Source organism: Halichoeres trimaculatus, unplaced genomic scaffold, assembly GCF_033239565.1.
Source record: "Halichoeres trimaculatus isolate MK-OKI-2021-1 unplaced genomic scaffold, fHalTri1.1 fHalTri1_scaffold_19, whole genome shotgun sequence".
NCBI lineage: Eukaryota > Metazoa > Chordata > Actinopteri > Labriformes > Labridae > Halichoeres > Halichoeres trimaculatus.
In genome coordinates, this window is record NW_027437197.1 from 20,592,028 (window position 1) to 20,619,051 (window position 27,024).

General features: G+C 40.3%; 1 long non-coding RNA gene across 1 annotated transcript in view; it reads right to left on the reverse strand.

Moving 5' to 3' along the window:
• LOC141808781 (uncharacterized) overlaps window positions 1-9,178 on the reverse strand; it is an 88,658-nt gene extending 79,480 nt beyond the window's left edge. The window contains exons 1-3 of the long non-coding RNA XR_012599925.1: window positions 9,099-9,178; window positions 4,893-4,922; window positions 3,055-3,212 (exon numbers count right to left, since the gene is read on the reverse strand). This is a non-coding gene — a long non-coding RNA (uncharacterized LOC141808781). The remainder of the gene's footprint in view (window positions 1-3,054; window positions 3,213-4,892; window positions 4,923-9,098) is intronic.
• Window positions 9,179-27,024: the final 17,846 nt, after the last annotated feature.

Genomic DNA, 27,024 nt, shown 5'->3' on the forward strand with positions numbered 1-27,024 from the left:
CACTGTGTGGGTGAAACTAAAGCGCAGAACAAACAGCATTCTGATATGGCTTTGAGGGTGATAACAGCATCTGACAGGGTGGAGAGAGCAGGCTTTGGGCTGCGGTGCGAAAACACACCCTGTGATTGACATGATTCCCTGGCCTTAGAGAAGTTTACCTTTTAATAAGAGCTCAGAGAGCCCCTCTCAACAAGCCGGTCCGAGCTCTCGCCAACAGCAGGGGACGGCTGGGGGAGGTGTGTGTGTGTGTGCATGTATTAATGTGCACGTGAGGGGCTGTTTGTGTATGTACGTGCACGTCAGCGTGTAATCGATTGCACGTGTGTGTGTGTGCACGTGCGCGTGTGTCTGTGCCCACTTGTAGCAGATTTCAATCAAGGATTTCAGCCGTGCCCAAATATCCCGTCTCTTTTGGGCCGGGTTGTTTGAAGAAAATGAGTGGATTCAGGATCAAGAGCCTTTCTGGAGGAATTTAAGTCTGTTTGAGGATTATGACTTCTTCATCCTGTACAAAGCCTGCAGACACTGCTATATGCTAGCCCTTGGAGGCCTGGCTTACCAATACATTCCAGGCATCGATAGGAAGGCGATAAAACCCAGGGAAGACATCACAGTTTTGTGCAAAAATCCTCAAAATAAATAGTGGGGTAGAAACTTTCTAGTTGTACTTAGACTGAAGGAGTGATTGTCATAGCGTTAGAATATGAACAGACAAAAGGATGTGATAAATGTGAAGGTGACATGTAGAGAAAGGCTTTCTTCCTCACCAGGTTGTAAAATATTGTTCAACTTATGTGCCACTTGTTTCCATTTCCTGCTCATTTCTCTGAACTCAACAAACTGCAGCAAAAGCCCCGCACCCTTTCATCTCACCTCACTTATGAATTATAATTGGCAAACTAACACATCCCACGCCAGATCCGATCAATGTCTTCAGGTGTCAACCAGCCTCTCTGCAGCATCGATCAGCAACATGCCTGATCTGTTTCTGAGCGACTGTCACAGCCCAATCCAAAAAACCTTCATTAGTTCCACAGCTGGCAAGTGGACTTTTTTTTTTTTTTTGGGCGGCCCAGTCAGCTAAGCGTGGATCATCTCTGAAGGGAGCTCTGATCAAATCTGTCATTATTTACGCTGTTTACAGCACAACCTGAAAGCAAAACAAGAAATCAATGGAAAATGGGGACAAATTACTGTAAGTGTCAATATTCAAGACAGCCGAGATAAAGGGCACTCAGTCTGTAATAGATTCCTTCCATTTACCTTAAGCTCATCGAGCAGGGGGCTCGTCAGCTGCTGATAAGACCATTAGCTAGTTGTAAATAAAACTATTTAGTATCATTATAACTTTAAACAGAACAAATGGAGGTCGTTCAACAAATAAGTCCACATTCAGCAATTACAGAGCCGACAATCTGACACTGCGTCCTTTGTTGGACCCTTTTCTTTGGCGTCGACTCAAGTTGAATTCTTTAGGCAAACAAAAGAGAGGCTTTGTTATTTAGATGTGTGATATACAGCAAAATGAAGCAAGTGGTATTATGCAAAAGTGCAAAGGGCTTCTACTCCAAAAGTTAGATAAGACACTGGGCATCAGGTCTGAAATCAGCTGCAAAGAATAATAGTTTCACCAAAGACTTTGTGACATTACAGAGCTCTATAAGTATGACAAAAAGCGACTAAAAGCCTGGAAATATTCGCTTCTTATTGAATTCAAAAAGGCGCAGACAAACTCATCTCCCAGAAGTAAGAGTCTCCAGAGTGCAGGCTTTGTTGAGAAGGTTACAGGACTTGGTTTGACCCCGGAGCAGTGTGGCTCTTAGAGCTGTACTTCACACTTAAATCTTTTGTTCTTGATCAAGTGCGCCCACCTCCATACAAAATGCGGCCAAACAGACCGAGCGAGGCGAAAGGAAGCCATGAACGGCGAGCAAGCAGGAGAGGGAGGAAGTCACATCTCCTACAGACAGTCACAGCAGGGGACGGACTAACTATAGCCACATCAATGACTAACTCTCACAGCACGGACACCTGCCTTCACTTTGAAAAGAAAATAAATTAAACAACAAAGGGGGGACACTGACATTCACCGCCTTTCAGTTTATTGCACCAAATGCGGTTGGTTGTACGTCCAGCGCGGGATCACTGTGGAGTTCAGTGGACAGTAAGACAATAAGGGAAATGAAAAAGCGTTTTCAGGACAAACTTTCCTTCCTGGCAGGAATGATGATTGCTGTTTGGATTCAGAGACGACAGAGGAAAAAAAGTTCCCTCATCTGCCGGCCTAATATGGTCATTCCAACACAGGAGGAGACCCATCTTTGTACTTCCTCATGCATTACATACACAATCAATAATGGAAAAATATACACTGCTAAAGGCCTTAGTCGCACTGCCTACAAGCGGCATTGATAAATGATTTTGTGCCAGTTATGACAGCAAGGTGCATGCAGTGAAGAGAGTGGAAGGCCTTTTTAATAGTGCAAGGAGAGAATTAAATCAAACCCAGGAGGGCCTCCTCTGGAAAGGAGAGATGCTGCATCTCTGTGCTCTAAATCACAGCTCTACTTAAGCCCGGCCCTCTCTTTCCCCATTTTTCTACATTATCAGAGGAAACCTGTCACTGCTGTCTATGGGAAAGTTTACAAATCATGATTTATCAGAGAGAGGATCTCTAAACACCTGTGTGAGAAAATAAGCATCCCCTGCATTATTATTTATAGGCCCAAAAGTTTTTTCAGTCCTCCTGTAAAGTTTCAAAAGAATCCTTAACATTGCACGTACACTTTTCAGGGTGTTTAGATTTGTGTGTGGTGAATGTATGTAAAAAAAAAAAGAAAGATAAAACTGCTGATGATATTCAGTGTAATTGTTACTTTTCCTATGACCAAAGTGTGCCTATGTAATTCATGTGCAAACAATGTGCTCTTTTTAAGCACTCAGTGTGAAACCTGTAGAGGAGCTCATTATTATCCCAGGGAGGGCAAAATATAAAAGGGGGCTTAAAAAAGAGTGAAAAGTTTCCAAAGGTCAAAAATTAATCAAACTCATTACCTGAGGAAGAGAAGGATCCTGGTTGCCGCTAACTCGTTTAGCAGATTTTTAACCTCTATTTTCTTTTCAAAGAGGCGGAGATTCCCACTGGAGCAGACGTCTACGACTTCTCATTTACAGCTGGATAGGTGAGCGTAATGATCCACCCGGGCCTGCTTCTGGAGACACAAACATCAGAATTTAAAAACAGAGGCAAGAAAATCATCGTGAAATTACACAGTGCTTCCAAACCTTCTCACAAACACAGTCCATGACAACAACAACAACAACAACAACCCAGTTTTTAAGCCACTTTATGCACCACAAACAGGCAAAGCCACACCAGCTGGGGAGTGAAAATCCTTCTTATTGGCCACCAAGGCCAGTTGCTTCCAGTTTATCCAGTAAATACTGCAGAAGAAAGCGACAGAGCCAAAGCCGTAAGAGGCAGAAGAAGTGAACCCCGGTGATGGGCACTCGGTCTGATTTCTGCTCGCTGTTTAATGCAGAACTTTCTCTGAGCATCGAGGAAACACAATTAGACAGAGGAAGAGAGGAGAAACTGGAATAAGGAGGAAGCTTTTAATCTGGATTGAATCATCAAAGTTAATATGTGACTAATACTACACAAACAGCAAATCTGTGTCCTTACTTTGCCTGTATGCTAACACAAATATGTTTTTCAAAAGGGTAATACACACATGCTATTAAATATGTTAATATGCAAAAAAAAAAAAAACTGCATGTGTTAAATAATTTATTCTGTTTAAATTCTCCACAGTGTTGATCTGAAAAGGAGGCTGAATTTAATTTATTCTAAAATCAGTATCAGTGTGGATTGTTTTCTCTCAGGGAGACGGTCAGGAGACATCATTTAGGGTAATTTCTCACGCATAAATAGGTAGGAGCCTAATTTGAGCTGACGTGGGTTGTTAGGTTTATGGCCTTAAGCTGCCCAAAGTTTGACGGTAAAAATTTTGACTGGCCACAGAAACGTAAAGACAACATCCAGTCCTGGTATCACAGCTTTCACAAAAAAACGCTGAAATGCAATCAATCGATAACCAGGTTAACAATGCCTTTCATTATCTGAATAATTTTAGAAAATCTAAATTTAATCTCAGCTGCAAAATACAAATAAATTTAACAGTTAAAATAGAAAGATATATTAAACAATGTAAGATCAACAAGGAAAAATATCTATGTTAATATAAAAAAATGATTAAAAAATGTGAAGATTTGTGTTCTTGTTTTATCCACATGGTAAAAAAAAAAGGCTGAAAACAAGAAAAGCGTTGATGCTCTGAGGGAAGTCCAGGCTGTAAATGTGCACAATATTCCACATTATATACATGTCATTTCAGAGTGCACTCCAAGTGACGCAGTGTCAAATCTGTGTGACAGATTTAGGTGAATGCTGGTGAAGGGATCCCTGCATGGGGAGAGCGGCTTAGGGCTGACTCAAGCAGCCAGTACAAGATCTCCAGCAGGCAGAAAGGAGCCCTGCTCACCACGGAGCTGCTGCTCCACCAGCCCACCAACACTGACAGCCAAACAATACCCTGACACTATTGCCATCTTCTGACTGCAGTCACACATGACTTTTTGTGCCAGGTTCTCACTAATGAACTTTAGACAAAGTAAGGAGGCAACGCATTTATTAAAATCAAGGACACAAAGAAAGTGTAAAATAAAAAACGCAAAGAATTTGTCTGAATTAAGTGAATTCTACATCTAAAACAAGATGAACAAAAATCTGCAGACTGATTTGATCTGCAAACTTAATGGTTTACAGAGATGGAAGAACAGAGACACAGAAGGAGACTTGCACTTTATGCAGAGCTGATGTTTGTCCCTACCTCTGATGTTATGTCTCCCTCTTTTGGTGGCTGTGTGAAAAGAAAAGAGGACATAAATTACCTGGCAACAAGCAACAATCAGCATCACCTCGTCAGAATATTTAAATAAAGAAATACATTTAATAATCCCAACCCTGGATTTTATTAGCTTGAGAACTTTTTACCTGAATTTTAATGACTCTGATTTTTTACTTCTATTATATTTCCGTTTCTTTTCAGCAAAAACTGAATTTAAATATTCCACTGAAGCCTGAAATCTTTTTTAAAAACATTTTTTAGATCAAACAAGATGTCATCATTTTCCGAACATTTGATCATACTTGGTTTAACTGTGAAAAAAACTATGAGCTGAGACATTCCCTCTCACATGTGAGGGACAGCTGACATCTAGTGGACAAAACCTAGACTGCGTCCAGGGTCGCAAAGAGCAGCTGGGCTAAAGTGGACTCCAGGCCAGTTAAAGCTCTTTCTTCGTGCTTAAAGCATGGTTAGAGAACTGATGAAGCCTCATGAGGTAAAACATAAAGCAAGAGTAAAAATTTATTCTTTGGTTAGGTACAAACTGAAGCTGATATAAATCAGATATTGGGGACAGTTGTTTACAATATTATCTATACAGGATTATTCTTATATTGTAATACTTTTTGCAGATAACTGATTTGAAAATTAAATTGTAGACCAGCAGTCTTTAAGCCAGGAACAGTGTTCTGTGTTCAGCCTTGAGTGCCTTTAAAAGGATATAGGAACAGATCTTTTGGAATGCACAGAGAATTCACAGCATCTTTATTTTGCGAAAATGTCCCAGAGCCAGCAGCTCTTACTGACATATTCATTATCCATGAAAATAATGTATGAATACTTTATTTTTAAACTATTTCTTTTAGCAATATCTGATAAAAACAGTCACTAAGCGTGGTCAAACATTATTGTGCATCATTACAAACTTCTGAAATCAAACTCACCTGTCCCTCAATTTTCTCATGGAATCAGATTTTACGTGCTTAGTTTTCTGCAGTGTTACAACCTACATAAATATCACCATACTCTGCTTCTTCTATAGAAAAGTGTTCTCCATTAGGGGGCAATGTGGTGAAAATATGTCAAGATTGTTTTTCACATTCATTTTTTATTTTGACCAGAAAACAAAACTTTTAGTCCCAAATATTTTGGATCCTCTAAGAATATAAGCTGCCGTTTTCTTCATTTTCTGCACTTTTACATAATTTTAATTTAGACTTGTGTCCTCTAAAGTGTGTGTTTGAACTCTTGATATTCATGAAGCACAATTTCACATCATGATGAAAACATTCATTTAAACACGTCAGCTGGAAGTGTTCCTGCAGAACACACAGAGCTTAAAGGGGACATATCATGCTGATCCCTGATTTAATACTTACATATAATATAAAATAATGAATTTGAAAACAAGACCTTTCACCCCCTGAATTTTCAAAAAATGAGATATTGTATTTTTTCTGATATCCTAGAACGAGATTTGATGCCTCTGAAAATAGGTCATTGCCAGTTGGCTTTGAGATTTCGACCTTCATGACGACATGAGGATCCTCTGTTTTTATTGGAGTAATCTGATAAAGCAGCTCCTCCTCTGTGAAGTCAGTTAGTCACACAACTGCCACTGAGGGATACACCCACCAAGAGCCGAGTATAAACGTATAAACTCTACATGTTACAGTACCGATTTGACTCACCACACTGAAGCGTCCTGAGATGATCTGTGTCGAGGTGGATTTTCTTCCTCCTGAGCTGCAGAACCGTCCGGGTCTGACTCGGGGTCCAATACAAAAGGACGTATCCCACACTCTGCCATTTTATTAGTGCTATCAATGCCTTACGGTGAAGTTTTGGCAAACAGCAAACTCGCTCGGTCTGCCCCATTCAATGTGGCGATTTTGTAAATACTGCCATGCAGCAAAAACTGCCCCCTGGCTCTACCCCCTCCGCCCCTCTGATAGAACTGACCAATCAGAGCACAAAGGGCTGTGATGTTGTGAGGTTACTGGAGGTCATTCTGGAAACAGAGCGTTTCAACGATATCTTCAGAATGGCCTAAAATGAGGATATTGAGAACGCTATTGTGGGGCAATGAAGGAACTAAATGACTTGTACTGAGGGCAGAAATGCTTTACAGGCATCCTAGTCTGGCATAGTGAAAAGGAGAAACAAGCATGATATGTCCCCTTTAAGCTGTATACAAGTAGTTTGTGCACAGTCCAAATGCAGTTATGTGCAATATTGACAGATATACTTTGTTTTTGTTTGTGCACCTTAGAATCAGAATCAGAATGGCCTTTATTTTCATTATACATAATGCACAACAAGATTGGGGAGCCTCTCCTTTCAGTGCCCTAAATAGTTAGTTGGAAAAAAATACATGCAAAAAAAATAGTAGGGGTAAAATATATAAGGAGAAAAGAAAAAAAACTTGAAGTTGCAGAAGGCTTTAAATGAACAAGATATATACTTCACAGAAAATGTAAATGTAAACATATTCTTATCACAATTGGCCTGACCTTGGATATGCCTGTCGCCTGTCATAGACTGTATACAACATGGGCTCAGTTTTAGTGATGTCATCCATTTGTTTCTGCAGCTGAGTTTTGAGGCCTACTGACAGCAGTCGGTGAAACAGAAATACTGACTCAATCTTACTTAGTGACCAGGAGGCAGAGAGGTAATGTTGGGATTAGCCTTTGGTTTTCATGCTTACAGCTACAGTTGGCCTGCCTGTCAAGTCATCTGTGCCCTTAATTGCATGTCTTGTAACTTTAACATCTTCAAAGCAAGTTACACAAAAATTCAACCCCTGTGAAGAGTGTATGGATTGATAAAAGAGTTATGCAGAACAAAACTGCTTATTGAATGGGGCTGTAGACACACTCATTTTGATGACCAGTTGACAAAGGTGAGGCGCTAAATAAGCAATGTCATTAAGTTAAGGTAAAAGACCTCAGCTTGGTGTAGGATATAACTTAAGATTTGTATTTTGATAATTCAGGAGAAACAGCTGTCTCCTGGGTGACACAAACTGAGGTGAAGTGTATTTTATTTTTCATAACACACCGCCATTATTCTTATCTCTTTCAATCTCTTGCAGACAAATATGCCTGGAGGAGACATACAGACTCTGCCAGGAAGCTCAAACTGTTTTTAAACTGTCTGCCAATAATCTGAGTCAACAGTGTTGAACACAAAGTTCATCAAGTAGACCTGGAACTGAAGTCTTCCAGAATCAACACGATTCTTAGTTTGGTGATGCCAAGAGCTTGCTACACGGAGAAAGGTTACAGGGTATGAGGCAAAAACTGTTAATTAGTCAGACACTCAGGTCAAAGATTGTGTAAATGTAGTTTTCATAGTGTTTGGAAGATGACCTGAGCAAAGTAAGCAGGGCCATTAGTGGTAAAGCATGTTTTTTAATGCTCAAAGGTGAGATACCAAGACAAGAGGTCAAGATTCTTGATAAGGTGGGCTCTACAAGTCAGCAGAGATTTTTTTTTCATCTTGATGCAGTGCCTCATATGTTGTTAGTGCTAATAGGATATACAACTAAACACAGGGATGTGACTGGTTTGGACAGATAAACAGCATTGAAGAAAGACAAGTTTTGCGAAATGTAGATCAAGGATAACATTTTTTGCAGGAGGAAATTTCCTTGAAATCATTTGTATGGTTCAGGTGTGCACCAAGCTGATCAAGGAAAAAATCATGCACTTTACAACCATAAGTTGTAAATGAATGAATTGGATACTATGAATGCAAAAGACAATAAGTTTCACATCATTGGCAGTAAGTGCTGAACCCTATCCTCAGCATGAAAACAACATAAGGGCAACTCAGCTGATCAGAAACCGGAAACACTTTTCCACTGACCTAACATGACTTTGGCTCCATGGGCCTCAACCTCAACAAAGACCCAAACCTAACAAACATATCCAGAAACAATAAACCTTATTTAATAGACAAGATCGTTAAAAATAAACATCTACATCTTGCACAAAGATATTTACCACGTGTCAACAGAAAACTAGCAAATGATGCTACTGCTTATGTGTTAGCATAACAAAGACAAAACTTCGTGCAGTGTAAGCTAGGTACCTGATGAGTCCTTCACAAACTTTTTGCAGGAACTCAAAGAATCCTACACCCACAACAATCTGAAAGTAGCAGCTTGATTACAGCACTCACCTATTTCCATTGCATTGACTTGGTGTAAATCCTTCCCTGGGAATTTTTCCAGGTGAGCAAACGTTTGAAACTGCAGCCTAATTGCGGGCGTCTGATTGGATAGCGCCATTCAAAGACCGGATGTGAGGTGAGTCTGTGCAGATTGATCCAAAAACGTCACGTGAGCCCCAAAATAAAATGAAATAAAACAAAATGAAAACAGATTATTGGTCTACAAATTAAACACAGATTGCTATTTGTTTTGTGCTATACTGAAAATAATAATAAGTATATCAAACTATGATAACAAATACAACAAATCAGCTTAAAAACAGTTACAAATCATACAGGCAAACTGATTTCAGAACAATCGCTGTAATATTATTATTATACTATTTTTGGTCTGTCTATTGCACTCGTCACTTAATTTTTGTCAGATTATTTCTAATTATTTCTCTCACTTCAGCTGACAACTGATGTGACCTGAGAACTAAATTTTTTCTCTCCCAGTGTCTAAAAGTTAGCTAAAAAAAATATACAATTTTCTATTTAACTGATGGTAATTATTTTTCTTTTCTTTCTTTTTTTAAAAAAAATAAATTTCTGTCTTCAAAGAGATTTTAATCAAGTTTAAATAATAGATTCCTAGATTTATGAAATATACTTTTGAAGTTCAATATTGTCTAGCTGAGGAGTCTTTAAAAGTCTCACTGAACAGATGCATGTTGTTCTCAAGTGTGAATCACAGCTTTTCATTTGTAAAATCAAAGTAAGGAAAGGTGTTTCTATAGTTTATATGGTGATAGAAAGTTACTGTATGATCAATTTCATCAGCATCACTAATGGAGGGTACACCATAAATCACAAGGCTGCCAGCCATTTCTAATTACCATGGGTGTGTCCAGGTAGAATACATCAAATACTGATGGTTTGTTATTCAGGAGATTTTCTATTAGGGCTATAATTGCTAAACAACAAACACGTGTAATCTTTGTTTTTTTGTTTTTTTTAAGCTATTTTGTAAAGAAAAAAAAATTGTTGATAGAACTTACCACCACATGATGGCGCTACAGGAAAAGTCAGAATGTTTGAAATAATTCCTGATAATGCAGATCATGTCTGCACTTAATACAGAAGCTAAAATCCTGATTAGGATTAAAACGTGCCTGTCTCATCATATTTAAAGAAAGTGGGCTTATGTATTTTTATTATTTTCATTCATTGTAGCACAACTTCTTCCATTTTAACATACTAGTGATTATGCAGAGATGGACTCTCAATTTGGTTCTGTCATTTTCTGGCAGAGACTGAAAGAAAGGCCATGGGTTAAAGGGTTAAACAAGAGCAGGAGCCTGAAAAACAAGTGGACTGGACCTGTAAACAAAGGATTATAAACAGATCTCAGAAAAAAAGAAGAAACTCACAAGTAACAACTCTTTGGTTTGAAGTAATAGTGACATATTTATGTGAATTAATTTGGATCAGAAGGTTTATTTTCAGCAAATAACACCTATCTGTACATGAAATATTTCCATGCCTTTGCTTCTCTACACAAAGAACCTTGCGACCCTCACATGAACTGAATAAAGCTGTCATTTTGTCTTTGAAGGAGACACATAATGGCCCGTGGCATATGGTTTGAAGCGCCGGAGGTCTGTGGGGAGCATCGCTGTGGGGTCACCAGCTGAGCATCTCCCACTGAACAGCCTGAAGGCGAGTGGGAGATGAGAGAAATAGGCTACGACAAAAAAAGAAACACACATGAAACCTTGACCAGCTGTGGACAAAGACATCCTAACATCAACATTGACTTTACCACCTTTGAGACTCTTATGATAAAATGTTAAGAAAAACAACTTTCAAAAAGTGCTATTCCTATTTTTCTTTGATGAAGCTTCCCCAAAAAATACAGGAAAATGTCAACTCACGTCTGAAGGCTGGAATGGGACAAATACTCACAATACCACCTCTTTCCACTAGATGGTGCTGTTGCCTTTGTAATGGTTACAGCTGCAATCAGCTCAAAAGGTACTCTACTCAGCATTACTGAGACAAGCAATCAGCATAAACACAATCAACAAGTAGAAGACAGTCTGTATTCATTAAAAACACACTGCCTGCTGTGTACTCTGGCATAATGTGGTTACAGTCCCAGTGTCAATAAGGCCTCAGGTGTCATTAAAGTTTCAGCACCTCGGGGTGACATGTTCATATAATAACTCGCTGCTGAACAGGAAAGAAACACTGTCAGCACAATGAAAATCTAATGAATAGAATTGGTTTGGAACATGGTTGTCACAGATCGGTGCAGCAAATTTGCATGAGGATATCAAAATAATTGAATCTGTGCAACCTTGTGAGGAGATTATGAGACTAATGAGAATAGAATATGTTGTTTATCACTGAATGGTAACACTTGATGTGTCTTTTAAAGCCTGTTTTTCTGCTGATGATTCCTGACTCTGTAAAAGCTGGTTGCTTTGCTTCATACACCTGGATTTAACACCACAAAAGCCCACTGTTGTCATTCCAAATGAAGATGCATGATGCTAACAGGCTCACATCCTGCAGCCATGGTGCCTTCATGTGTTCATGAAGGATTACTTTGCTTTTCCCTCCTTTTTTTCCCTCACCCCTCTCGTTGTGCACGCTATAGGTTTCCAGTTTTATGAAGAGCAGCAAATGTAAACAAGCTGTGTCCTGATTTTGTTTGTGAATGATTTCATATTATTTGATGACAGAGGAAAAAGATGGTGAAAAGACAGCTCAGGATAATCCTATTTGCTTGGAGATTTGTGTGGAGGTAAATGAAAGTGTCAAGACGGCATTATTATGAATGATTCAGAAAATAGGAGAGGATATATTTTTACGCCACAGCGGTATGGCTTGTGAATCATGGAGATATTAAGACACATTCTTCACTGTACAAATATGTTAAGATAAAATCAAAGAAATTTGTGAATACATTACACTGCATGGATGCTGATCTGTAAAATGTGAAAATCTTGGACATGTTAGTTTTAAAAACCAAAAGCCAGAGATGTAAAGATCATCAGCTGAAGTTTTTGACCCAGTGTAGACTAAATCTCTCCATCCATATTGCATAGGGTGTGTAACCTATCTTCAGAAGGAATATTCATCTATCACTTCCAAAGCCTGTGAATCAAATCCCTGATATCACTAAACCTTCAGGCGAGATGTGATAATTCACAAACCTTTCAACAAGATAGATTTCCTCTTGCTGCTCCAGGTGTACAGTACGAACAGCATGGGGTCGCCAATTGCTGAGAAGTGAAAAACACACTGTTTGCCGCCGTGACAGAGCAAAGACACATGAGTTCCACATCAAAATGTGGAAATCTGCTCCTGACAGAGTTCTCTGACAGCAGAGCTGTGTCTCATTAAAGGTGACTCATTATCAGCTCTACCTGGTGTGTGTGTGTGCGTGTGTGCACCTCCTCTTGATGTGACATTTCCCCTTTGATCATACAAGGCGTTAAGGGTGGTATCATGTTTTATCCAAACACACAGCAAAGGCGAGGTATGGAAAATAGCACATGAAGCAGGATAAATAAGGTCTGGTACTTAAATAAACACTCCTCCGACCTTTACTGCATGCTCATTGTTGTAATTCACACACTCTTATATTTTCTCTAAACATGTGACAACCTCCTCTCTGTCCCCTCCCTGTAACTCTCCTCCTCTGTATCCTCACAGGCGGATCAGTCTATCACCTGCTGTGTCTTACTGGAGGAAACTGTTCTCACCCCCCAGTTGTCTGATTTAAATTGCTGAGTGAAACACCACGATTTCCTTCAGAGTGGCTGTAAGGATGATATTAATTAGCATAATTGCAATGACCATGTGGACTGAGATTATTGTGTGGCTGTGAGGCTGTCTGTTGTATTGTAGCCCCTCTTTAGAGCCTGTGGATTGCTCATTGACTCACCCAGCAGTGCGGTTACCTAGCAACGCCTCTTGAATGTACTGTACAGTACTTCCCCATCTCATGGGCGCCTTTAATAATATGCTTTTGCCATTTCCATGTAAGCTTTGTTAAAAGATTTATGATGCATTTGAAACTGCTCCTGTTCTTCCATTGTGCAGCAGTTAATAGACTACAATCATAGGATAAGATGTAGTAACAGCGGGGCTTTGTGCACACGTCTTACAGGAGAGAATTAACATGATGCAATAATGTGAGGACTCTGGGGGAAAAGATGCTGACATGTGATCACAGCTTTGCCTGAATGACCTGAGAAATCCATTAGGTGCACCCACAGGTTTTGATAGACACTTTTAATAAGCTAGCTGCATGCGTACAACATAATGTTGCATAACGCAGCATGTTTTGCCCTCAATCAGGAAAACACAGGTAAAGGAATAATGCACATAACAGCTAACATCTAAATGCAATAGTTGGGATCACAGGTTCACAATAGCATCTATAAAAAGCTGAAGTGCTCCAAGCTGAGGCAAAGGTTAGCTGCTGGCAAGTGAAGAATCCCTGCATCACATGTATTGTTGTTCCCCGAGTCCGGCTGTGAAATTTATGGCCCTTATAAAGGCTGCTCATCATGTGGCTGACAGACTGTATATATTCTCCATGACAGGAGATCATGACTCCTGATGGCTTGTGAAATTGCGCCTGAGATCTCACTCTGAATCACCGTGGAAGGAAGGAAGGAGCCTGCACGTGGGCTGGTGGAGACCTTAAAGCTTTGGTCTTTGCTCCATAAGTGTTTTTGTATTCTCATTCTTTAACCCTCAAATCAATTTCCCCGTCTTTGTCCTGAGAAATATGTAAGTGCATCTATTCTAAAAGCCTTTCTTACACAAATACCTCTTCTGCAGGGTTTTCTATCATCACCTGCTCCAGTCTAACTAACCCAGCATGTATAAATTTGAGGCTCTTCAGTCTCAGCATGCTTCAGGGAGCCTCTCAGGAGCAGAACATGTTTTACCACATCGAGTTCACCTTGCTGCTCGTCCACCTCTTCACCATGTTTTGTTTTATTCATGTTCCACCCAGAACTCCGTCTCCCATCATCCAGAAGCTAACCTGGACCTGGGATTGCCGCTCGACTGCAGCATCCAAACACCCATGTGTCAGACCCGGAGTTAGCTCCTCTAATTCTTTTTCACTTCTCTTTGTATTCTCCCTCTCACTCTTTCTCGCTTTCTCTTCACCTGTTTCTGTCCACTGCTTCTCCCCTGAGGAGAAGGAGATGTTGTCTCCCATCTGGCTGACTTCACAGCAGACTGACAGTCTGTTGCAGTCCTCTTGTGACTCCCTGCTGCATAGTGTTCAGCCAACTGCCAGAAGCCCCCGCTGAATTAATCCAGGCACATTTCTGCTAATGCAAAAGACTGATATCTAGTTAAATTTCAGAACATCCTACCTCCCCATATTAGGGAAAAAACCCTCTTTTATCCTAACATGGCACATCACTTACTGTCTGTATCTGTGAGAACCATTTTATTAAGTGTCTGGGATAATGAAAGATGTTAACAGAGTGTGCAGAGAACTTTTTTCTCCTCTGAATCGACAGTCATCTGGAATGCTTAATCGCTCTTTAGCGTCAGTGCCTGCAGGGAAGAAATCTGACACCAGTATTACCCCACCGAGATAAGATTCTTTTCAAATCTTTGCTTATATTTAATTTGTTTAGCCCCCCTTGACACATCACATTTGGAGCCACTGTTGTACAAGAGTTACAGTAATTCTGTAACTGAGAATACAGCTTCTAGCACCGGTAAATATTGCCACTTAGATACTTTATAAAGTGATTATATTTTAATTCATGACCATAATGTGACAAGTGGATGTTTGCTGGTTATGCTGATGTAAACTCTCAAATGCACAAATGTACTTCAGAGCCTCTCCTCCTTTATGTCGTTACATAATAACCTGCATGCCTGACTGTGGGATAAGACTGATAATGTTTTGGGTAAAAGGCAAAAAATAAGTAGATGGAATTACTGAAATTATTATTTATTTAAACTATATTTGGTAATATATTTGGTAACACTTTACATTTGAGGTCTGCAAATTTCATCACAATTAGGTAGTAATTAGACAAAGTTTTTTCTTATTTCTCTGAAATTAGCACATAACTTCTTTAAAATAATGTCCAAATTTATTGTCACAAGTCACAATTGGTAGGTTACTGTTTTTTCCAGTTTCTTTGAAATTTACTCCAAACTGCAAGGTAAGAAGGTGACAATTAGCAAATAATTTATTTGAAATTAAATCACGACCCACCACAAATTTTTTTTAGAAGTATCCCAACGAATCTGCTTTTTCCAGAGAAGCAGGTGATAAATAGCTGCTTAGTTCTTGAAAACAGAAGTTAGCTTCATTGTTTCCTCTGATAATTACCTTTGAAATGTGAAGTGAATGATTTAATTTCCCAATGAGCAGTTGATAATTAACCATTTGATATTTAATTTCACCAAGTTCTTTAGTACAGAGTTTGTTGATATGCATTATTGAGATCACATGATAAACCTTTATAATTAGGCCTATAATGTTTTGCATGACTCACCAAGAGTGTGGTTGTAAATTGGCCTTACCTGATTGTGATAGACACTGCGAGTACAGGCGCACTCCAAAACAGAATCTGGACAGAAGTTATGTGCTGGTTTTCACCAAATACTCATGAAATTTCAGGAGCAATTTTAGAGAAATAAGAAGAAACTTTGTCTAATTATTACCTAAGCACGATGAAATTTGCAGACTTTTAAAGTAAAGTGTTACTAATATTTAAATGTTTGCCATCAAAACAATTCTTTAGGATGTACACAAGTTCTTTCCAAATAATTTCCTGTTGACTGGTAATGCAGCTAAAAACAAAGCAGGTGCATCAGAGGAAACATTTAAAATCAAGTAGCAAAGATTTCTGGTAAAAAAAACTAAAAACAAAAATTGCACAGAGCTGTCAGCCTGACTTGGCAACATGGATCTCTTCCCACTGATACCGATCCAGCTTTGAGGGATACCGATACACAGATAACAGATACCACCGCTCTGTATCGAAGCATCCCTAGTCCTTTGTGTATATTTTTGTTTTTTATACTTTAACTGTCACTCGCGTGTTAATATAACTATTTCAATTAGATATTCCAGAAAAACTGCTGCTGTGAGGGATAATACAGCCAAAGACTGCAGAAAAAAATGTATGTCACAACTCAAAGTGAGGCCGTCACAAAAACTGGCTGCAATATAGGTCACAAATTCTTGCTGTCTTTTACCGCACACTTCTTCACTTACACTTCTGCACTTACACTTCTTCACTTACACTTCTGCACTTACACTTCCGCACTTAAACTTCCTATTTTGTGTGCATAACTGTGTTCACACTGACAGTACGGAAAAATGCAATGCATTTTGATTTCTCAGCTGGGGCACCCAAAACAGTCAAAAAGGTGAGTGTGGAACGGTGGACACTTCTCACACTTAATGGTCACCATGTTTGCTACGTAGAGGAAGGGACGGGAAGGGATTTGCTATTTGACATTAAAAAACAGGTTTAACATGTTTTTAGATCACATTTCACAACGATGGACAGCTGCTGTTCTTGTCTAGCTTTTTCAGGAATAGTAAGATATGACGGGAAGCAGAGCCAAGAATAGTTAAAGGCAGGGTTGGCAGTCCTGGAAAACTAGCATGAATTTGAATGTAGCATCTCGTCAGGACTCCGCCTAGCCCCTCCTCCCCCTCCCCTTGTCTAAAAAACAAATAAACAAACATGACTTTTGTTAATACTCCCAACTGTCGTGCTAGCATTATCCACTTCTATTTGTGACATGATATCAGGAGTAAATCTATAATACAAATAGTACATGTACATTTTCTCTAGGACTTACTAAATATCACTTTTTTTTTTTTGCTTGTCAGAGCCCCTGTGGTGAGAGTTTATTAGACTCTGATCCAGACTACAGCCCAGAGCCAAGTACCTCATCGGGTCAGAGGGTACAGGCCAGAGGTTGAGCGAGAGGGGCAGTAGTTAGGGGCAGGAGAACACAGCAAGAAAAGAAAGCCTCCGTCTTTCTCTTCTTGCTCTGTTTAGCCGGAGGAGCAGTTACCAGTAATGAGGGTATGGGTAGTTTCTCTGTCATTCTTCTGCTGAGTGCAAAACTGTACACCGCTAAACTCAGGAACACGCATTGAGTCAGGGGCAGTGAGCGCCGGTGAAATGTACGCGCAGGAGGAGGGCAATACGGCAGGACAGGATTTGATTGGTTTAACAGATTGGATCCTAATGGATATGATTGGCTGATGTTTTCCTGTGTTTTCTCCTGCTGTAGATTGTGGATATTATTCGCTCTCATTTAAGAGCACATCATGTATTGCTTACCATTGGGACATATAGATCATTTTAACCGGTATAACAAAAAATCTATCTAAATCAAACTACCAATTATACCTTTAAGACTTTAGAGAGAAAGAAATTAGACTTTTTTCTTCACCCGGGTCCACACAGATTCTCTGCGGGGTATTCTGGCTTCACAGTACACACAGTAAGGTGGTAAAAGGTGGAGCCAGGCTCTCGGTTCTATATACAGTCTATGATTACAGCTTTCTAGCAATGACTGCAATCTAAGCTGACGCAACAAATTTGGACCCATTGTGTATTTTATCAGATTAGTCGCTGGATCAAGCAGTGATTAAACAGGGCTTGTTTTTCCACTTTGCTCCTTTCTTACCTGAACTTATGACAATTTCTGAACAATTTCCAGACCCCAGTATTTTCCAGATATTTCCTCAGTTAGATGTACAGTCACAACTTGAAAAACTGACTGGATATCACCACAACATGCATGAAGACATCAAAACAAAGAAGCTAAGAAAAGCAGCAAACTCTGCTCATTGTGAACGTGAGCATTAACCCGCCCACTCACTCACAGAGAAGGATTCAGACTATTACCTGCTGCGTTCACACATCAGCTCCCTCTAAGTTCACGCAGACTTTTTTTTTCACCAGAGGGGGCTGGCAGGAAAGACGAATCTGCATGAAGTCAGGGTGAATCAGTTTGGATGAGGCGAGCATCTGCAAAAGCTATTTTCAGGACAGCGGTGCATGTGTGAAAGAAGCTAATGTGTTCATCATCGCAAAAAGTGAAAGATCACAATGTCACAGCACCTTTCGTGTCTAACAAACACCGCTCTGAAGTCTACACTGATCTCAAAGAGAGAACTGTATAATGAGACAGCTTCACAGGTACTTTCTGAAATATACGCAGCTGCAGTCGTTTTGCAGTTTCTTTCTCAGCATTGTAACCCAGCATTGTGTCTTGATTAAGCCATTAGAAGTCTAATTTCCTGGACCTGGGCATATCTCGTGTTAATGAGCCACCTCAGCTGTCCGTTGTGGTTACTTTCAAGGCCATGTGCTTCTCTTTGGGCGAGGATAAAATGAAAACGAGGAAGCATGAGTCAGCAGTGAGAACTCGCAGCGAGGTGATTAAAGGTAGCTGCAAAGGCCTTTTCTGGGAGCAAAAGATTAAGACGATGCTGCTTTCTCATCTTCCTCAAAGCCAGAGCCATTTGATGTGGCCCCTACAGGCCGCGCGTCCAGAGCCAACGTTTCCTCGGCAGCAGATCACAAACGGAAAAACACACATATTCAAATATGTTTTGATATGAGTGGCTATCATTAGACGATAAATTGAAAGATTGGCTTGGCACATCACAGAGAGCATTTGAAATTCTTCCCGCTGAGGATTTGGCGACAGAGAAGATTTTCTGTGTCCAGAGCCAAACATTTGCAAATATAGTATGAAGTGGCATAGATCTCCTGACACTAGGGTATCAGTCATTTGAATAATACTTGAGTTTAACAGTGGAGGAAGAAAATGTGTAATTAGAGCTGAGGCATTTCAAAGAAATCATTAAATTGATTCAGAAAATGGATTGGCAGCACTTTTGACACCATTCACATAAACTATTTAGCAATCAGGACATTCAGTCTGAAGAGATTCAAAGTTAAAAGCTTCCAGACAAAGATTCCAACAAATTCTGACAGGAACAATATGCCTGAGTGCGATGTGTTGTGACCCTGCAGAAAGACTGCACATAAAGCATAATAAACTGATGGTTAACCTGAGCGTCTCTAAACTCCCATCACTCTCCTATCTGCTCAGTGTGGACTGCAGCACCTTGAGGGATGATGTCTGCTTTACCAGTGAGTTAAATATGTGTTTGTTGAAGTCGGTGCAGGATGTCATTACCTGCTGATCCCTGCTGTGCAGACTCTTCCTCTGGATGACGTAAAATAGCGTGTGTTGGAGAAGGTATTCTTGTATCTCTTTTGTTGAACATGAGGAGGCGGAGGTGGATCGTTCATCTGGAGCTACACTCATTGAGTAAGTCAGATAGTAAACAGGAAAGAAGGGCACGACATGAAACACTCATGGCAGCAGCTAAACCAAGAGGGCTTTTTATTCTAACAGAAATACCAATCTCTCAAAGAGTCCATGTATATTTTTAGTGTTTGAAAGGGGCTGTGAGGACTTTCTAACTGATCTTGTAGATATACCGTAATCAACAACTTAAAATGAGATTATAAGTGCCAGAGTTGGTTATTTCTAAATGCTATTTCTCAACTTCCCAGTTGGGTCAAATAAGTCTGATTTACCACGCTAGTCTCCAGGACAACATCACACCTGCTGATGAAGTTTAGCAGTGAGAAGAGACATCTCTGTTTTTCTCTACTAAAAAAGATTATCTAGATTTATTTTGTCGTGCTAGTGGACACAGGAGCAGGACTGTCAAAAAGGAAAAGTACAGAAGAGCAGAAGACAGCTAAACTGGAGAGTGATCGCGCCCAGGCTAAAGGCTAAAATATGGGCTCAGCTGTTAGCGATAATGTTCTACAGTTGTACAGTTAAATTTAGCAGATGCTTTTGTCCAAAGCGACAGACAAAACAAGCAAAGATTTAGACAGAAGGAAAACCTAGTTAGTGGGACAAAGAACGACAAGTTATTCGGCTGCAATTGCTGCCATTAAGTGCAAGTTTGTTTGTTTGTTTGTTTGTTTTTTGTATAGAATAATAAAGCCATAACCAGAACCGCAACAACATTCCATAATCAGTGCTAAATATTGACTAAGAGCTGGGTCTGAGACCTTCTGACTCATTCTCCTCCTGATGACAAAGAGGAGAAGGGTCGGATAAGGGGCCTAAGTTTTCCCTGAACAGATGAGTCTTCAGACATCTCTTTAAGTAGAAAGGGACTCAGTGGATCGTATAGAGTTAGGTTATTCATTCATCATTTGGGAACAACACGGGGGAAGAGTCTGGCTAGAGATTCAGAGCCACGCTGGGCTGGGAGCACCAGGCGTCTTTCACAAGCAGAGTGTAGTGGGCCAGTAGGAGCGTAGACCTGGAAGGGGGACCCAAGGTCAATGTTTTGTAAGACAGAAGAAGAGCTTTGAATTTGATTGGAACTGCTACTGGAAGCCAGTGAAGAAGGATCAACAGCAGGGTGACGTGTGCTGTTTTGGGCTGGCTAAAGACCAGACGTGCAGCTTCAATAGTCAATGCCTGAAATCACAAGAGCCTGTACCAGACACTGGGGCATATGGACAAGACCAAGCAATCACATGAACCTTAAATAACAACTGTTCTTTAAGAAAAGTTATTTTTTTAACTTTTGTTCTGTTTGGTGAGGTTGAATTTTGTATATGAGCACTGTTAGGACATAACCAGGGTTCACTTAGGTTAAACATAAGATAGACATTTCAAACAATATCACTAAGTAACTATGAATAAACACATAACCTCTTCGTATTGTATCCTGTAAAGCTGTCTTAAAGAAACATGTTTAAAATAAGATCTGCTCTCCTTTCATTTGCTTCTAAACAAACACGCCTAATTAAGAGTTACCCCCCTCACAACCGTGGTTGCAAGAGCTCATGGGAAATAGAGTCTTATCCTGGATAAAACACCAGCTTTCCCAGATAGTCCTCACAGCCCCTTTTAAATCATTTCAAATTGAATATCCTGGGGTTTGGCTGCTTGTTAAGGGGAAAAATGCTTTTAAGATGTAATTTGTGTCCCTCTAGAAAGAATGACTTTGTAATTATAATTCGAGAAAGATTACAAGTTTTTTTGCTAAAATCTCCCTGGCCCCTACAAACTTTGTTAAAGCCTCTGGCTCTTCCCTCTTGACTTCGCTTGCTTTATCTTTAACACACACAGTTCCAGGGGTGACAGGCCTTAAGGACTTAAAATTCATAATCCTGCTGTTGAAAGCCTTTTTCCCTACATGGTGATAATTTGTCAGAGGAAGGTCAGGCTCTTTTCAGAAAGCTACACAAGCAGCTCTGAGAGACAGCTTGTTTGCAAGATTCTGCGCTCTGTTTGATTTATGATCATGTGTGTATGGTGAAGTGTGTGCGTGGGTGTATGTGTTGATGTGCATGCATGTGTGAATGTACAGAACGAGTAAATGTGTCTTCCATATGTCCCTCATATATATTTCTCAGGGGTATAATCACATTAAAGTGAGTCATACTTGAGCGACACTGCAGAGGATTTAAATAGATCGTAAATTCTGCTGCAGTGGTCAAATTATTGATATGTAGCTAATGTGTCACACGTATGCTAGATAATGAGATATGAATAGAAAATAGTGAAATGATAATGACCTTCAAATCATGTAATGAATTCCAGAGAGGTGATTATTCATGGTCATTCTCACTTTAGAGGCAATGAAGCAAATGATGCACATAAAAGGTTGTATTGAAGGCATTCATACAATCCAGGTCTCCTCCCTTCATCGCTGATTTCCTGATGTGGACACAGCCATTGTACTGTACACAGATAATGCCATTAGCACAGATACATTAAACATGAGGCAGGCAGGCACTGGGATAAAATGGAGCAGATGGTAAGCATATTTTGAGCCGAGCTAGAATGAATAATTCCCCCAGACTGATGACACAGCAACGCCAGCAACAGCTTTGAAAAGTCCCAACTTGTTGTGATCAAAGTTTTAGCAGGTGTGTCATTTTTTTTTCCTGGAGTTTAACGACTTCATCTCACCAACCTTGGAAGGACACATTTTAAGACATGTTTTGACAAGTTTGTGTGCAGAAACATGCTAAATATGTGCGAAAATTCTCAAAGAAACACTTTAAATGACAAGTCTGTTTGGAAATTGTCTCCTTTCAGTTAGCACCCTCCTCCCTCTGCTGATCTTTGGTTTCCCTTTGTAAACACGTCGTCGCTGCTGCTGTGTGACATTCTGCTTTTACAGCAGCTTAGCTCTCCAGGTTCAGATGTTGGATGTTTGTCCTTGAGGGGACAGTTGGCCTCAGACCTACCTGTCAGTTTCAATAAGAGGTGGCAGAGCATTTTTCACTGCATTTCCTGGAAGCACTTGGTGTGTAATCCATTTTTTGAAAAAGTAATACACCTTAATAGATTTCTTTTCCCAAAGTGAGTTTAATGTTTTCATGCAATATTCAGCTAAATCCTCACATAATTTTTAACCACAGAGTCAGTGACACCGTTTAAACACATTGTGATTTCTTCCAGAAATGAATCACAGGTTTTAGTCACTCCACTGCCCCTTAAAATTCAGTGTGACCTTTTACTGTCGACCATTAGCTCAGAAAAAGCTTCACATTGCCAGCAGATTCTAAGTTGAGCTCATAGCAGGGGTGTATCTAAAGGGGTGTCTAGGGTGGCAGTGGGCCTCTTACTGTCGGCCACCCCAAGATTCTAGACTGTGGCTGTGTTCGAAATGGCATACTAACATACTACTCATACTAAGTGTGACGTCAAAAATAGTGTGTAGTGCGTTCACATTAAATAGTATGCAAAGATTGTGTGCGCAAGAAATACCCGGATGGATACTATATCGGTAAAAATTGTAAGTATGGGAGGTGGGCATACTAGTCGCACTGACACGCCCCATAATGCATTGCAAGCCCGGTATTTATAAACATAAATAGTGAATGAGATGACAAGATGAGAAGCAACTAAAATGGACTTAGCTCTACAGGGAAACCTAAACGTAAGTACATAGAAATAAAGTGCCTGAGGCAACGGACGGATCATCTTCGGTGTCTGCGAGCAGTAAACATTTTTTAATTTTTTGAAGAGTGATGAATTCGTCTTGAAACCGGTGTAAACTAAAAATCAGCCACTAGCAAACTTCCCGTTTTCAAAATAAATGCATCTTTTATTATCTCCTTTAAGTTCTTTAACGCTTTTGTAAATTGGGCTCTTGTTTTGGAGCCGACAGGAAGTTTTTTCGATAGCATATTGGCGCGCTTAACAGAATGTCCGAAATGCCGAAATTACATTTGTATCCGTGCGTTTTATGGCCCAAATGACCACATTTTGGTATTCTACGTGATGACTTTCTCGCCTAAAATGTTCTTAAAACTTTCAAATGTGGCGAATCAACAGAGATACTTGATAGCCTGGTGTGCTTCCATAGACTTATGTGTGCTTCCAATTTTTGGCGTCGGAGGTTTTGAAATGCATCATGGGAAACCGAGTAGTATACTACGGTGTAAACGGTTGGCACTCTAATCATACTTATAGTATGTAGTATACAGTATATACACAACGACCATGTAGTATGTTACTATGTTAGTATGCCATTTCGGACACAGCCTGTGATTGGCTGTTTTGTCTTGTCAGAGGAAGGACTTCTGTTCGACTAAACTATTTGGACTGAAATGCAACAGCATAAGATCAGACTATTTAAGTGCATGTAAACAGCTTAGTCAGACTGAGAATGGACTGAGCATAGCTCAATCAACACACATGGATAATGCGATTGCTATCCGATTCAAACGTGCATGTATATGCTCTATTGGACTGCGGGTGAATGTGGCAGGACTTGGCATGTCTCAGTATGCCTCGGTGTTCAGCTCAAGCAAATTTCACCAGGAACAGGAAGTACATGACCGTGATAAATAGGGTCGCTGTGAAGAGAGCAACAAGTCTGGAGCCATATGTGAGAAACATGAAGAGCTACAGCTCCATCCACCTCAGCCATCGTCATTAGAATGCCTTTTTCTCTTCAGGTGAACTGGGACTAGTTTTAAACGCAAACAGTTTTGCTTGTCAAAAAAGGACACAGCGCCACCCATTCTTTTTTCTGCATGTATACACAGACAGTACTAGATCCTCACTGTGACTTTATTGATTGATTGAGCTATGACCTTAGTCTGACCTCTGCTTGCATGTAAATGGACTGATTGTTATTGCTAATCCTTCATTTATCATACTAACACATGTGCTAGGAAAGCTAAGATCTCTTTTTAAATAATAGCATGTCTGCCTGCAGGATTTCTTGGCTCTGAAAGGGACTGAGAGCAGAAATTATAGCCCTGTTCCCACCATGCAGTCTGGTTTAGATCAGTACGGTTTGGTCGGGTTGGCTCAATGAAACTTAGTCCTGCTTGCGTTTCCACAGCCAACTGTGCCCCCTTGTGGTAGGCAGTGTGTAAGCCGGATGTCGATAGCTGCATCAGTTAAACAACAGCATGATGCCATAGTAGCACAACACAGTGTACCCCGCTAATAAATCCAACAAAGAAGAAAAACGCAACACAGTAAACTAAGAGCAACGATTGGAAGACATCTAGCAATTTGTCTTCTTTGTGATTTCCATGTGACTCTTTGTAACAAAGCAAAATTGAGCTTTGTTTCAGAAGTCTGTGTGCTGCCAGGAGAAATGCAGCCAATGTTGCATGGTAAGTGACGATTCTTGTGACCAATCAATGGGCTGCAGTGTCGTAGCTCCACCTTCTAAGAGCGGATCTGGCACCCCAACGGAAGGTTGCCAACCATAGACTGTTAAAAACATGGACGAAGCATCCACAATGTCACTCGTCTGTTCCTGAAACCATGAAATGAAGCCAATCCAGCCACATTTGCTATGACACCGGCTGTGAGTTTTTCTTCAAGCAGTTACAAGGTGCCCGGCAGTCACATGATCTGAGCTGATTGGAAAATCAAACGATCCTAATACCTTCTAAACCGCAGAGATAGAAAAAAATTCACACACTGTACAGTGTGTGCCAATAGAGAAATCAACGTTTCAGACCCAAGCCGTTATTTGAACCAGGCTTTAAATGTGCTTTTTAATGCTGTAGAATTCAGTTTTTATGGCTGGGTGTGTACGTGTTTCTGCAGCCAGCCTCAAGCAGATTCTCGATGAACAGTGACTTTAAGCACTTCCGCATAGGCTTCATCTTTACTAACCGGATGTTTCCGCTTATTCCCAATAAGTGGGACGTCTCGTCTTGGTTATTTTGGGATCTGTCCCAGGATCAGTCAGTGGCAACGCCGTAAAATGCGTGCCATGCCCAGACGAACCGGTTTGAACTGCATGGTAGAAATGGGGCTTATGATTGGTTGGATTCCAGTTCCAACCAAAACATATTTGAAAATGAAGGGACTGAGCGCCTCACTTAGCCCAGATTGTGAGTTAAGCTGGTTGGAGACACCTCAACTCACTTTGCTGTTTAGCATCTGTCTTTTCAATTATGTGATTTTACCCTTCATTTTTAAAAGTCTTCCTCTAAGTCCTCAAAGACCCTCACATGGAAAAGTGAAATGCTTCTGCTGCTCTGTTATGTTGCATTTTAAATGTGAGTTGTCAAAGTAGGTCCACAGGAAAGGTAAATAAATCTCCAGAGGTATTTCTATATTTTATATTCTAGTACTCCAGCCCCTCAGTCTAAAAAGTCTGGACAGGCTCCTGAACCTTGGCTTTCAAACCCTCATTATTAAAGTCTTACTTTGTTTGGGTGTCTCTTTTTCTTCCCTGCCAATGATAGACTTTGACACTTGATGATAAGGCAACAAAGCCAAAACCACCTCAGTCATTAGTCCTCCAGCCTGTGAATATTTCTCACTGTAAAGTTTTGTTTGACTGCATTATGCATTACAGTGACTGAATGATTTATTCCATCTGACAAGTAGCCCATAATTGAATATAGCCTTCAAACGCGACGCTGTGAAAGCTATCACACTCACCCACGTTCGACTTTATCGCCTGCAGGAAACCTACATTCAAGCCCAATTAAGATTGTTCCTCTGCGTTATTACTTTCACTGTAACTCTCCAATAATAAAACACGGGGCAGATGGAGAGAGGAGAGGCTGGACGAATAAAGTGTGAGTAAACCCAATTAGGAGCCGTTTTTAAACAGCAACACTTCACGCAAGTGGTTTAGTTGTGGATAGACGGGCCCGCCAATCATCCGTTATGAACAAACATGTTCAGAGATCTTAAACTTTGCCTATTACTTCTCGACATAATTGGCTCATTAAACTCACAAACCACTGATGTACTGACACTGAAGTGTTAAGTCAAACGAAACAACTCCTTTTTTTAAGCCTCAAATGTTCAGGCACCTTGTCTCAAAATGACCCCACATGCCTCAGCTAATCTCTTTCTTCATTACCTTCACCCCTGTCACCTATTGATCTCAGCACTCCTTCAAAATAACAGCACAGGGAGAAAATTAAGGGTGCTTTTGTGCTTACATGACCCCGACAACAAAAGTAAGGCACAGAGGGGAAAGGAAACGGTGCTTGATTCATCCTGCAACATTTAGTCCAATCAGCTCCCTGTGGCTCGGTGCCGATGGGAGGCTCGACTCCTGCGGTGAAGGAGAGTGGAGGCTGGAAGCTTGCTCTATTTCTATAGCATGAAAAATGCATGCTGGCGAAGTGCATCATGAATTACACGCAGGAGTTCTCAAATCTATAAGGACATAGCTGTTGAACATCAGTTTACTGACTGGACGGCATTTTTTACGAAAGAATGCAGCATGAATTATTAAAATACAAAGGAGTAGGTTTATAGATTCAGCTAACATGACTGAAAAAAGGACTTTTATAGTGGAGATGCCACGGGGATTTCCAGGGAATGGCAGGATCCCCCCATTTTTTGATGGGCCACCCAAAAT